Genomic DNA, 10,447 nt, shown 5'->3' with positions numbered 1-10,447 from the left:
AAAAATCACTTTAATTAAGAAATGAAATTTAAGCGAATGACTTTTTTAATTTCGTCTACAGCCAGTGTGCCTTTCGCTGAGCAATCAACGTAGAAATTTTTAGTGGCCACTTTAAGTACAAGTACTTACTTGTGCAGAAGCAGACTACGTTGTGTTCATTCATATGTATATATGTATGTGGGTAGGAACATAGCGTTACCTTAATATAGAAAGGCCCTATCTCATAGTTTTCGAAATTCCGCTTTGTACAAAAGGGAGTAGATTACTCGCCAACGACTAAAAATAATTTGAAAACAAGTAATACATAATTAAAATTAGTTTCTGGTTTTTATAAAGTTTAATAACAACTTTGTAAAAAAACAAGTAAGAGCAGCGCTGTCTTCGGCTATGCCGAAGGCTTCATACCTTTCATGAACATCTGCAAATTTTACTTTGACAGATTACTGCTTTTGAATACATCTGCATACATCGATAGAGGAGTTACATACTTATATAAAAATCGCATCTAAACAATCAGAGGTATGGAAGATATACTTTATATGGCACCAATCTAAGTGATTTTCACTGCTATGTGATCGGTATGTAAACCGGTAACACAATTTATTGGGTTTAGTTTCCTACATAAAGGAGATATATGGCAAAAACTGGTATCTGAACAATCAGTGCTATAGGAGATAAAGCTTATACAGCATATATTTTGATGATTTTCTCAGTAGACTTTGTATTATTATTTATAAAATAGCTTACGAAATTTATCGGTTTTAGCTGTTCAAATAAAGAAGTTTTACAGTAAAATCCCATATCTGAACAATCAGATGTATGGAAGATATATGTTGTAGTCATCCGATCCTTGTTATTTTCACTGTAAGTATTCTGTTAATGATGAGTGAAAATGGTGCGAAATTTCATGTTCCTAGCTGCATAAATGGAGGAGTTATGATAAAAGACCTCATATCTGAACAATCAGTTGTATGGGGGCTGCAGGTTATAGTGACCCGATCTTTGTTATTTTCGCTGTAAGTCTTCTGTTGATAATGAGTGAAAACAGCGCGAAATTTCATGGTCCTAGCTATATAAATGGAGGAGTTATAACGCAAAATTTTATATCTGAACAATCAGTTGTATGGGAGCTATAGGTTATAGTTACCCGATCTTTTTAATTTTCACTACAAGTTTTCTGTTGATAATTATTGAAAACAGTGCGGAATTTCGTGTTCCTAGCGATATAAATGGAGGAGTTATAACGAAAAATTTTATATCTGAACAATCAGTTGTATGGGGGCTATAGGTTATAGTGACCCGATCTTTGTAATTTTCACTGTAAGTATTCTGCTGATAATGGGTGCAAGTACTGCAAAATTTCATGTTCGTAGCTGCATAAATGGAGAAGTTATAACGAAAAATCTCATATCTGAACAATCAGTTGTATGGGAGCTATATGTTATAGTGGTCCGATTCTTCCGGTTCCGACAAATGATTAATACATTATAAAAATACACCCACATACCAAATTTGATACGGATATCTCGAAAACTGAGAGACTAGATTGCATACAAACAGACGGACAGACGGACAGACGGACATGGTTAAATCAACTCAGCTCGACGTTCTGATCATATAAGTATACATTTTAATGGGTCTATCTCTTTTTGTTCTGGTACTTACAAACATCGGACCAAAGTTATAATACCATTTCATGCTCATGAAAGGTATAAAAATATTAGATAGGGCCTTTCTATATTAAGGTATGTATGCATTTTTGTATAACTGTCTTTTTTGAAGTGGTGCCTGTCAGGACCGTATTTTAATACATACGAGTTTGTGTGTATGCCTTCCTTACTGCTTTTTGGAAGTTTTGCTCTACTTTCTTTTCCCTAGCTCCGCGCTGCTTTTGTCAAATGATTCACATACGAAAAGCGGTGCATAGTGTGCAATTTATGCTGAAAACTTTACAAAAATCGGTCCCTTTTCTGGAGCATAACTGGTTCACACTTAAAAAAAAAAAACAGTCCAATTAGTTTTTAAAGGCATGAGTTAGAATCACACCTATCACTTTAGGCCAAATTCAAATTTTTTTTTTGTACTTAGTTTTATTATATTTACTAAGTTTTAAGATTTTTCAATTAAAACACAATTCATTCTCTCACAACCCAAGATTTTTGGAGGACACTAAAAAAAAATTCATCAAATTTTCCTCCACCTCCAAATTTCAAACTCAGTAGTGCTAAAAATTGTATAATAATATGAAAGTGCCAAGCTGATTAAAACTATTAGAATCTTTTACCCACTGTATTGCGGTTTTCTTCCATATAGATGGAAGCAAATGCGACAAAATATTCTAAAAAAAATCAACAGTAAAAAATCTTAAACATTAATAAACATATGTAAGTGGCATATAATGTCATTATGAATTTGGTCCAAAATGATATGTCACACTGCATGTGCTCAATAATAAAATAGCTTCGGCGTAGTGGTTAAGGATTAGGAAATCTGATGTAAAAATTTTGCTTCCTACTTTTAAGGACCACCCTAATGTATATGTGGGTATAGCTCGAACTTTGATTGGTCACAGCCCGGTGAATAAAGTTCGATGCCTGCAATTTATCGTTATTTGACAAGTTGATCCCAATCGGCCACCCCCCACCCCCCAAATAAAATCTTGTATCCTGATTTTATGACGATATTTTTCACGTATTTTACGTAAGCACCAATCCACTGTGCGTAGCCACTATGCAGTCGAACACAATTGTTTGGAAAAATTAAATTTCATATTGACCGATGTTGGAAAAATTCAGCATTTCATTTCGTTTATTTTTTTCGGAATCGTATGCAGCGCGATTGCCATTCAATTCTAGCCAAACAAGTGACAGGTTGTCAAAGTGACAGTTGGCAGCTGAGCTGTTGGTGAGAAGGCTTGGCAATTGACCATTGGCAGCGACAGTGACAAATAACTTAATTCAGCAGCGAAATGTGAATGTGCGTTTGTCCGAATGCCGTTCAAAGCTCTCACCAATCGACCGACACCCAACTCAGGCCAGCTGAAAAGGATTTCACTATTCAGGTGTCACTGGGGCGCATTGATGTATGAATCGAGGCAGTTTTGTGAGTTTACTAAAGTTTTTGTTGTTACAAACCTTAGCTTTAATTGAATTCCAGAAGCAAAGTATTTAGGGTTATAAAGAAAATTTAATAAATTTTTTGCCCAAGACAAAAATAAAGTTTTTGTGTATTTCCCATGGAACACAAGTAAGTGCACTTGTCTTTTGGCAAGTTCATCAAACAAGTGCTTGCTCTGCACTGCCACTATGTAGACCCTCTTAAACTCTCGTGAACTTTAGTGGTGCAACATGGCACTCGTTTAAATCAGCAACCCTCCTCGTACTTACAGCGCTTGAGCCCTTCTCTCTCTCCCGCTGAAAAGGAATAGGAATACAGTCAAGTTGGCAGTTAGCTAAGTAAACAGGCAAATAACCAAGCCGCACAATCAACCAGTCAAAGTCGAAATAACAAACCTAAATGCTCCTTGTAAGTACAAACAAACTTGCGCGCTGCTTGCGTGCGTTCACTAAGTAAGTTGCTTCATCCTTACCCATCAAGTCTGCAGCAGCTTTCAGCGGATAACAAAACAAAGCTTCATTACGTTAAATAACTACTTGCCTCAAACCAAAATGCACAGCATTATAAATAACAATAACAACCACACGAGCTTTGAAGTACTATGCCGTCGTTTCGTCGGTTGCTTGGGAGTTAGCTATCCACTCTTCTTGGATTGGGGTAAGGAGCAACAATAACAAGAATTTACGATGCTTCTACGTTTTATAAAACATTAGCATACATTAAAATAATTCAATTGCACCCAGCGTGGATACCCTGTTGGAAATCAACACCTGACATCTGCTGGCCGCATGCTGGACATGAAGAGACCACGCCTCTCCACGATCACTAACTTTTGCAGAGGCTTTCTCAAACAAGGGTACATTTTGTCAGTTCTCCTCGGTGAACTACTTTCCAACTGGGTAGGTGCGCTTAGCTTTTTTTGCTGCACTTTTGACGTATGTGGCGTGTGTGCAGCTGTTATTCTAATCTGGTGCGCTGGAAGTTTTCGTCAACATTTACTGTGCTCTTTAACTTATACTCACCCCAATCGCTCTCAATTCGTCCTTTTCAAAGTTTTGGGAGAGTTTTTAGCAAACGCGTCAGCTTGTGGACTATTTGCATTGGATAGAAGGGTCTCTAAGAGTATTAAGTGGAGACACAGCATTTTGGCGTTTATTTATTGGCATGAAAAAGGCAATTTGGAACATTTTACTCCAGCAGAATTTCTGCAGCAGGGACACTGGCCATGTAACTGATTCAGGTTTCGTTCACTCTAATATCCATGGAAATTTTAGCTTCGTCCTTACTTAGTTAAAATCTTTGCTGGCGTTTCCTCATCGGCCCTAAGGGACTAATATCAATCGAGTGGCAAAACTCAAATCCGCCGCCCAGCACTTCTAAGCATAATCTTAACTATTCGAAGGAGTTCCTATTGCCACAAGTATGGTTTTGTAAATGTATATAATACCACTTGCGATGTGACATTGGGCAAGTTTAACAGAGCATTAAGTTATTTCGAGGGTTAGGCTTTGCAAATACTCATTTTAATTAAATATGTAAGTAAAATCAGTTTGTCATAAATTTCAACTTTCAAACTTCCTCATCACCTCCACCATGTGCTTGTGTGCCAATTCACGCGCCTTTAAGCCCCACAAGATGGTCATGTGATTCCATTTCTTATTTGGATACAAGCAGTCTTCCGCAACATTTGGCAACTCTCTTGCCAGCTGCATCACATCCTTGTAGCTGCTCAGATGATCGTTGTAGGTGTAATAAAGCGCCACAGGGGCAGTAATTTTCTTGATTGCGTACGCTTTCGGTTGTGTGCTATTGTAAAGTTTTAGGTTCCCAGCTGGTCCACAATCGTATTAACAAAATCGGCCTGAGTCGATTAGCTGATTATAGTGTTTTATTTGTTTCATATTGCAGCCATTCGGAAAATGAGCAAGGTGCACTGGAGCCATTGTCTGCCAAAAAATGGAATGTTTACAACAGATACATACATATGTAGTAATTGTGTACACTTAGTAACTCACGGCATTCCACATTTCGGCATCCTTGCCCAGCGTGAATTGCGTGAATAGAAATTGCCACGAGCATTACCCATCCAGACGTCATAGCCCAAATCAAAGAGGTAGTATCCTATATAGAAGGAAAGTGTTATGGCAATGACAGCAGCAGCGGAAACTCACCCAAGGCGCTCCAGGGGCCACTCAATAGCCAAGTGATCGAGCTGTCCAACAAGCCGTGCATAAGTAAGATCGGGCGCGCTTTGGGTCGTGGCAACCGGAAGAGCCGCAAAATATACTTGTCTTCGGTGGTGACATAGTGGCTCTCCAAAGGATAATTATATTTGCGGGTCAGGCCAAACTGTGTTGGGGTGGAGAAAATTACGCATTCGAGATTAATTTGAAATCTAAGAAAGAGAGTTGAGGCGAGTTTAGGTTGAAGTAGCTGCCAATGACCCCACTACCATATCTAGGCCCTTAAAGTGGAACGTCTAAACCCTTTTACTCAAATCATCCTGCGGAGTCCGCAAAATACAAGCCTTCGACGAATTCACTGGCAAAATGCAGGACATTCGCATATCAGCCATCTTAGAGATCTTTATGTGACCGAGTGTTTGGAAAACATGGAGTTTAAATTGCTCGCACTCGAGCTGCGTAATAATTACCGAAATATTGCAAACGTGTGCTTTCGTAAAGCTCTGTTGCTGATATTCAACTGGCAATTTAAAGAACTGTTGCCAAAATTGCGCAGTGAAATTATTTTGTTACATTTCATTTGCTAGTGATCTAGTGCTCCTCGAACGCGTGATGCAGACAGTCTCGGATTTTCGCGTAGAACATGATGTTTTTTTCTTCAGAAAAAGTAGCACTGCCGCGCTTATTGCAATACACCTCTATTGTTCTACGCTTTCTCTTCTATAGGGTCATCGTCTGGTGGCCGGCTGAGGCAACGTAAATATAAAAACAAAATAAACTAGATGGGACAGCATACGGTAAGCCACCTACCAGCTGTAAAACAACTAGATTAAACACAAGCTACACCTGGACACGGACATTCGAGAATTCTGCGCACGAGTCCAGTAATTTTGTGAGCTGTTTTATGCCAGACAGCGCACCATTCTGTCCAAAAAAAGTCTCTAAAACGATCACCCAAACGAACGAATGGGACAATTGCTCAGACCTGGACCCAATGCCCACTTGCTTGCTTACCGATGATACAAAGCTGAGCAACATAAAATGATCTCATATCATAACCCGCACCGACCTTCACTATTCACTCTGACAACCAAGCATCCATGAGATATCTACAATGTATTAGCACCTCGTCGAAGGTAGCAACTGAATTAAAAAATGTGTATATATGTAAATATGTATGTACTTCGAACGAATTGCCGGAAACTGCACAGCACGCGAGCTTTAGTAATGAGATGGCTAATTATGTAGATCACAGTGGTTCACGTTTGTATCACAAAGACATCTAAATATTAAACCACATTGAGTTCTGCATTACCTAGTCACTGTTGATTGATTCTGTTAAGGTTTCCTAAGATATCTTCATTCAAAAAAGGTATATAACTAGCTTAATTTTTGTACTAAATCCAACCATATCCAGAGTAGTATCCTCCAACACGGACGCTGGATATTTGTCCTCCAAATAACCGGCCATGCTCGGCTGGGATAGCAAAAAGTTGAGGACGGTGACCACAGCTAATAAGAGAAACATCTTACACGATTGGTTTTTACTATGATAAGTTATTCTAAAATTTAACTAATTTTTTAATTTCTACTAAGCGCTTCCGTTGCCCGGTTAAAAAAAAATGTTATGCGGCAAATTTGATTGCGTTACTTTGATCTATCGCCCGCGAGAACTAAAATTACTTTGAAGGTTGCGCTTTCAACGGCGAGCTTAGTTAATTTAAATAAAAATGTTGTACTCACAAATATTTGTGTAATTTACTTAATATGTAATGTCACATATCTACATACGAGTACCTATGTATGTACATGCAATCCAGCCATTCTGGTGTGATTGTGTTTATTTAAAATAGTTCATTAAGCAAATAAATCTGTCATTTTTGAACGTGTGGCTCTGCAAAATGCCATTAGCTAGAATAATTATAATAATTAATAGTACAACCATACATACATACATACACACACACATACATACACACACACATACATACATACATGCATAATGAGAAACGCATGAATACTAAGATGGCTCACCAAAAAAGGGTAGCTATCTCCCGAGTGAAAAAAAAAATTTTTGTTCTAAGTATTTTATGAATGTTACCAAATCTGTTGAAAATATATATGTATATATCACTAATAATTATATTTGAAATTTTTTTGCAAGGAAAAATTTTTTTTAATGTGCGGAAACTTCTAAGAAATGCATCATTTTTAAATTTCACTTTTATTTAAATAAAAAAAAAAAATCAGCTTTATTCATATCGCTTAATACGTTGTTTTCAATAAAGCCAAGCTAACCCATTGCTGACTGATTTGTTTTCGCATAGAGCGCAAGGCATCCCAAAGCACATATGTGAATATATAGTTACATATACATATATGAGCATATAAAAGTGCATTCCCCTGATTATTTAGAATGCGTGATATATGTACATATATTAAAAAAGTTTTTATTCTTGTGTTTTTTACAATATTTTTTTGTTTTCCACCTTATGTAAAAAACCCAAAAAATTTGGGTGAACGTTATCCACAAACTTTTGGTGATTGCGCTTGTAATTTATTTATTGTCATTGAGAACGAAAAGAGGACGGGGAAGCGTTTGAAATCAAATGGCATGCCGAGTAAGATGAAAGGGATTCTTGGAATCAAAACATCTTCTTCACTTGATTTACCATTGAGAATGGTCGCTTCAGTTATATGTATATATTTATCATCCATTTTTTACCGCAAGTCTGGTTCCATTGCATAATCGTCGAGAATTTACATTACGAAAAAGAATTATGAGCGCAACAATTTTGATGGACAATATGCATGGTGTTACCTTCGACAACGACTAAACGAATTCAATCGGATAGTTAACAGTGTTTGCAGCTAAAAAAAGGCAAAACATTTTCAATAAATTCCTCAATTGATTCCACGTAGATACAATTTGAACATTTCCGTTAGCAATATTATCTAACAGTTGTTTTGAAAAATGAGCAGCTGGGGCATCTTGTTTCAGACTTACACGCATAATGGTGGTCCAAGTTGATTTTCGAACGTACAGCCGAAGGTTTGATGCTGAAGAAAATCGCCAGCCAACATAATAATAGCTCCCCGGAATAGTAGCCCTTTTCTTCTCAAATCTTTAAATTAAGTGCTTCAAGTGGCTTTGAGCGCCATAGTATATCCAGCCTAGGCATCAGTTTGCATGATGTCAGGATATTGAATTGTGTATTCAGTAACAACTTTAAAGATGAGTGGGCTCTTCATTCTCCATCCAATAAGGTTGCAGATGAAGCAATAGCCGAAGCTATTCAATCCTGAGAGCGAACATAACCAAGCAACAAACTGATATGGACGGTTTTTCATGTCCCACCTAACGCATCAAGGAAAAGGTCCGCCTTCATCATATCTAACTGCAGTTGCAATTTTTTAATATACTGGTTTCTGTTCTTTAACCAGGAGTAGTTGATTTATTGAGATGTTCGGAATCAAGTCCTCAACAATGATTTCTTGGTCTCTCGATAAATCTCGATCACATCGAAGCTGATTTTGGCTTCATTGTGGATCAGAGCTTCATTAAAAATGGTGAAACTTTTCCCAGACTTTCCTTGGATTTGATGATGACCAACGTTGTCAAAGTAATTGAAAATAATATTTATATCTGAGCAGGATGGCAACTGAGAGCTGCGTCCAGAAAATTAATTTATCTGCAGTCGAAGCCCTCAGACTTAGCTTGGAATTCGCGTTCGAAGATACTATTATGTTGCATTAGGGAAACTGAAGGTATACATATGTGGTCTTCATGATTAGGAATTTAAAAGATACTCTTAAACACAAGATTGTATGCAAAATTCAAAAAAAAATTGGCAAACATTTTTTCCAAGATAAGTACCAGGTATTGCACTCTAACTACTTAATGGGTAATGCATATATGTATGTATTTGTACATACATATGTATTATTACATAAAGTATACGGTCAAATGAAAATTTTCGAACCTGATTGCAAGCGGGTGTACCTAATGAACCTTTTAACCAAAACGGTCAGAAAATGATAGAAATGCACTTACAAACTCAAAGTTGGTTTATATTACAAAAAGTGTATACTTTGTATGTATATTTATTTTTATTTATATTTATTTTATTTGCAATAAGTGACAACATGATTAAAATAACCAACTCTAGGCAAATTTCGCGCTCATAGCGTGACAGTAGATGCACATTTTTCATCAGATACAGTGTCAGCGATCAAATCTATTTAAAAATGTTTTGACTCAATTTTTTTTAGGTTTTCTAGTCCATTATTATTTAATTATACTTAAGAAAAATTATAAAAATAAATTATAAAAATTTTTTGAATTTTATATGGAAATTGACAGAAAATAAAAAATCGTGTTCCATTTAAATTGCTGGTGAAGCCGGCTGTAAGGCAATGTTCGATCAAATTTGGTTTATTGCAATAATTTTTATGCTGCGAATGCAAAAGTTGCATATTATGAACATGAATGTGCACACCATACTTGTGTGTTAGTATGATTGTCAATCGTACTGGATGCAACGCTGCAATGCAATGCGATTACCTAAACAGATAAAAGGCATCTGCGAAATTCATTAGAAATGTCGAATGCATATCATTTATCTACATGCATGCCCGTGTAATAGGCCACATTTGCGGAATTTTGCCACAAAATCTTGCAAAGCCATATACTGCTTGCATACATGAAAGCGAAAGTGTTTGCCTATTTGCTTTGATCACGATGGATTCAATCATCAAAGCGGCTCTGAAATGGCAAACATTGGTATTCCAGCTAATCGCTTCCGTGCAGTGTGTATGCTTTGCATATTTAGGTGCATACATCTGTAAAACAAATATGTACATACATACATACATATGTAGTATGTATCCCAGTATGGCACAGGCCAACCATGTACCTCAGAAAAAGTAATTTATTTCTGCTTATGTGGCAACTAACTTCAAATTGATGTATAAGCACCTAGAAACTTCCCTGTAATAGACCAAACGCTTACACTTTTGATAACTAATTCAATATTAGTTGAAAAATCATCTAACTTTGGGCAACTAACTATTTCAGCATTTAATACAATGTAATTTTATGTGTATTTTATGTATCCCAGTATGGCACAGGCCAACCATGTACCTCA

At 36.8% G+C, this 10,447-nt stretch overlaps 1 pseudogene; it reads right to left on the bottom strand.

Annotated features, from left to right (window-relative positions):
- Nucleotides 1-4,518: 4,518 nt before the first annotated feature.
- On the bottom strand, nucleotides 4,519-6,828 carry LOC118742145 (annotated as a pseudogene).
- Between the last annotated feature and the right edge of the window lie 3,619 nt (nucleotides 6,829-10,447).

This window comes from Rhagoletis pomonella, unplaced genomic scaffold (assembly GCF_013731165.1).
Source record: "Rhagoletis pomonella isolate Grant_MI unplaced genomic scaffold, Rhpom_1.0 Rhpom_scaffold_00006, whole genome shotgun sequence".
In the NCBI taxonomy this organism is placed as follows: Eukaryota; Metazoa; Arthropoda; class Insecta; order Diptera; family Tephritidae; genus Rhagoletis; species Rhagoletis pomonella.
The sequence above is the reverse complement of the archived record's forward strand: the minus strand, read 5'-3'. Positions and strand labels throughout refer to the sequence as shown.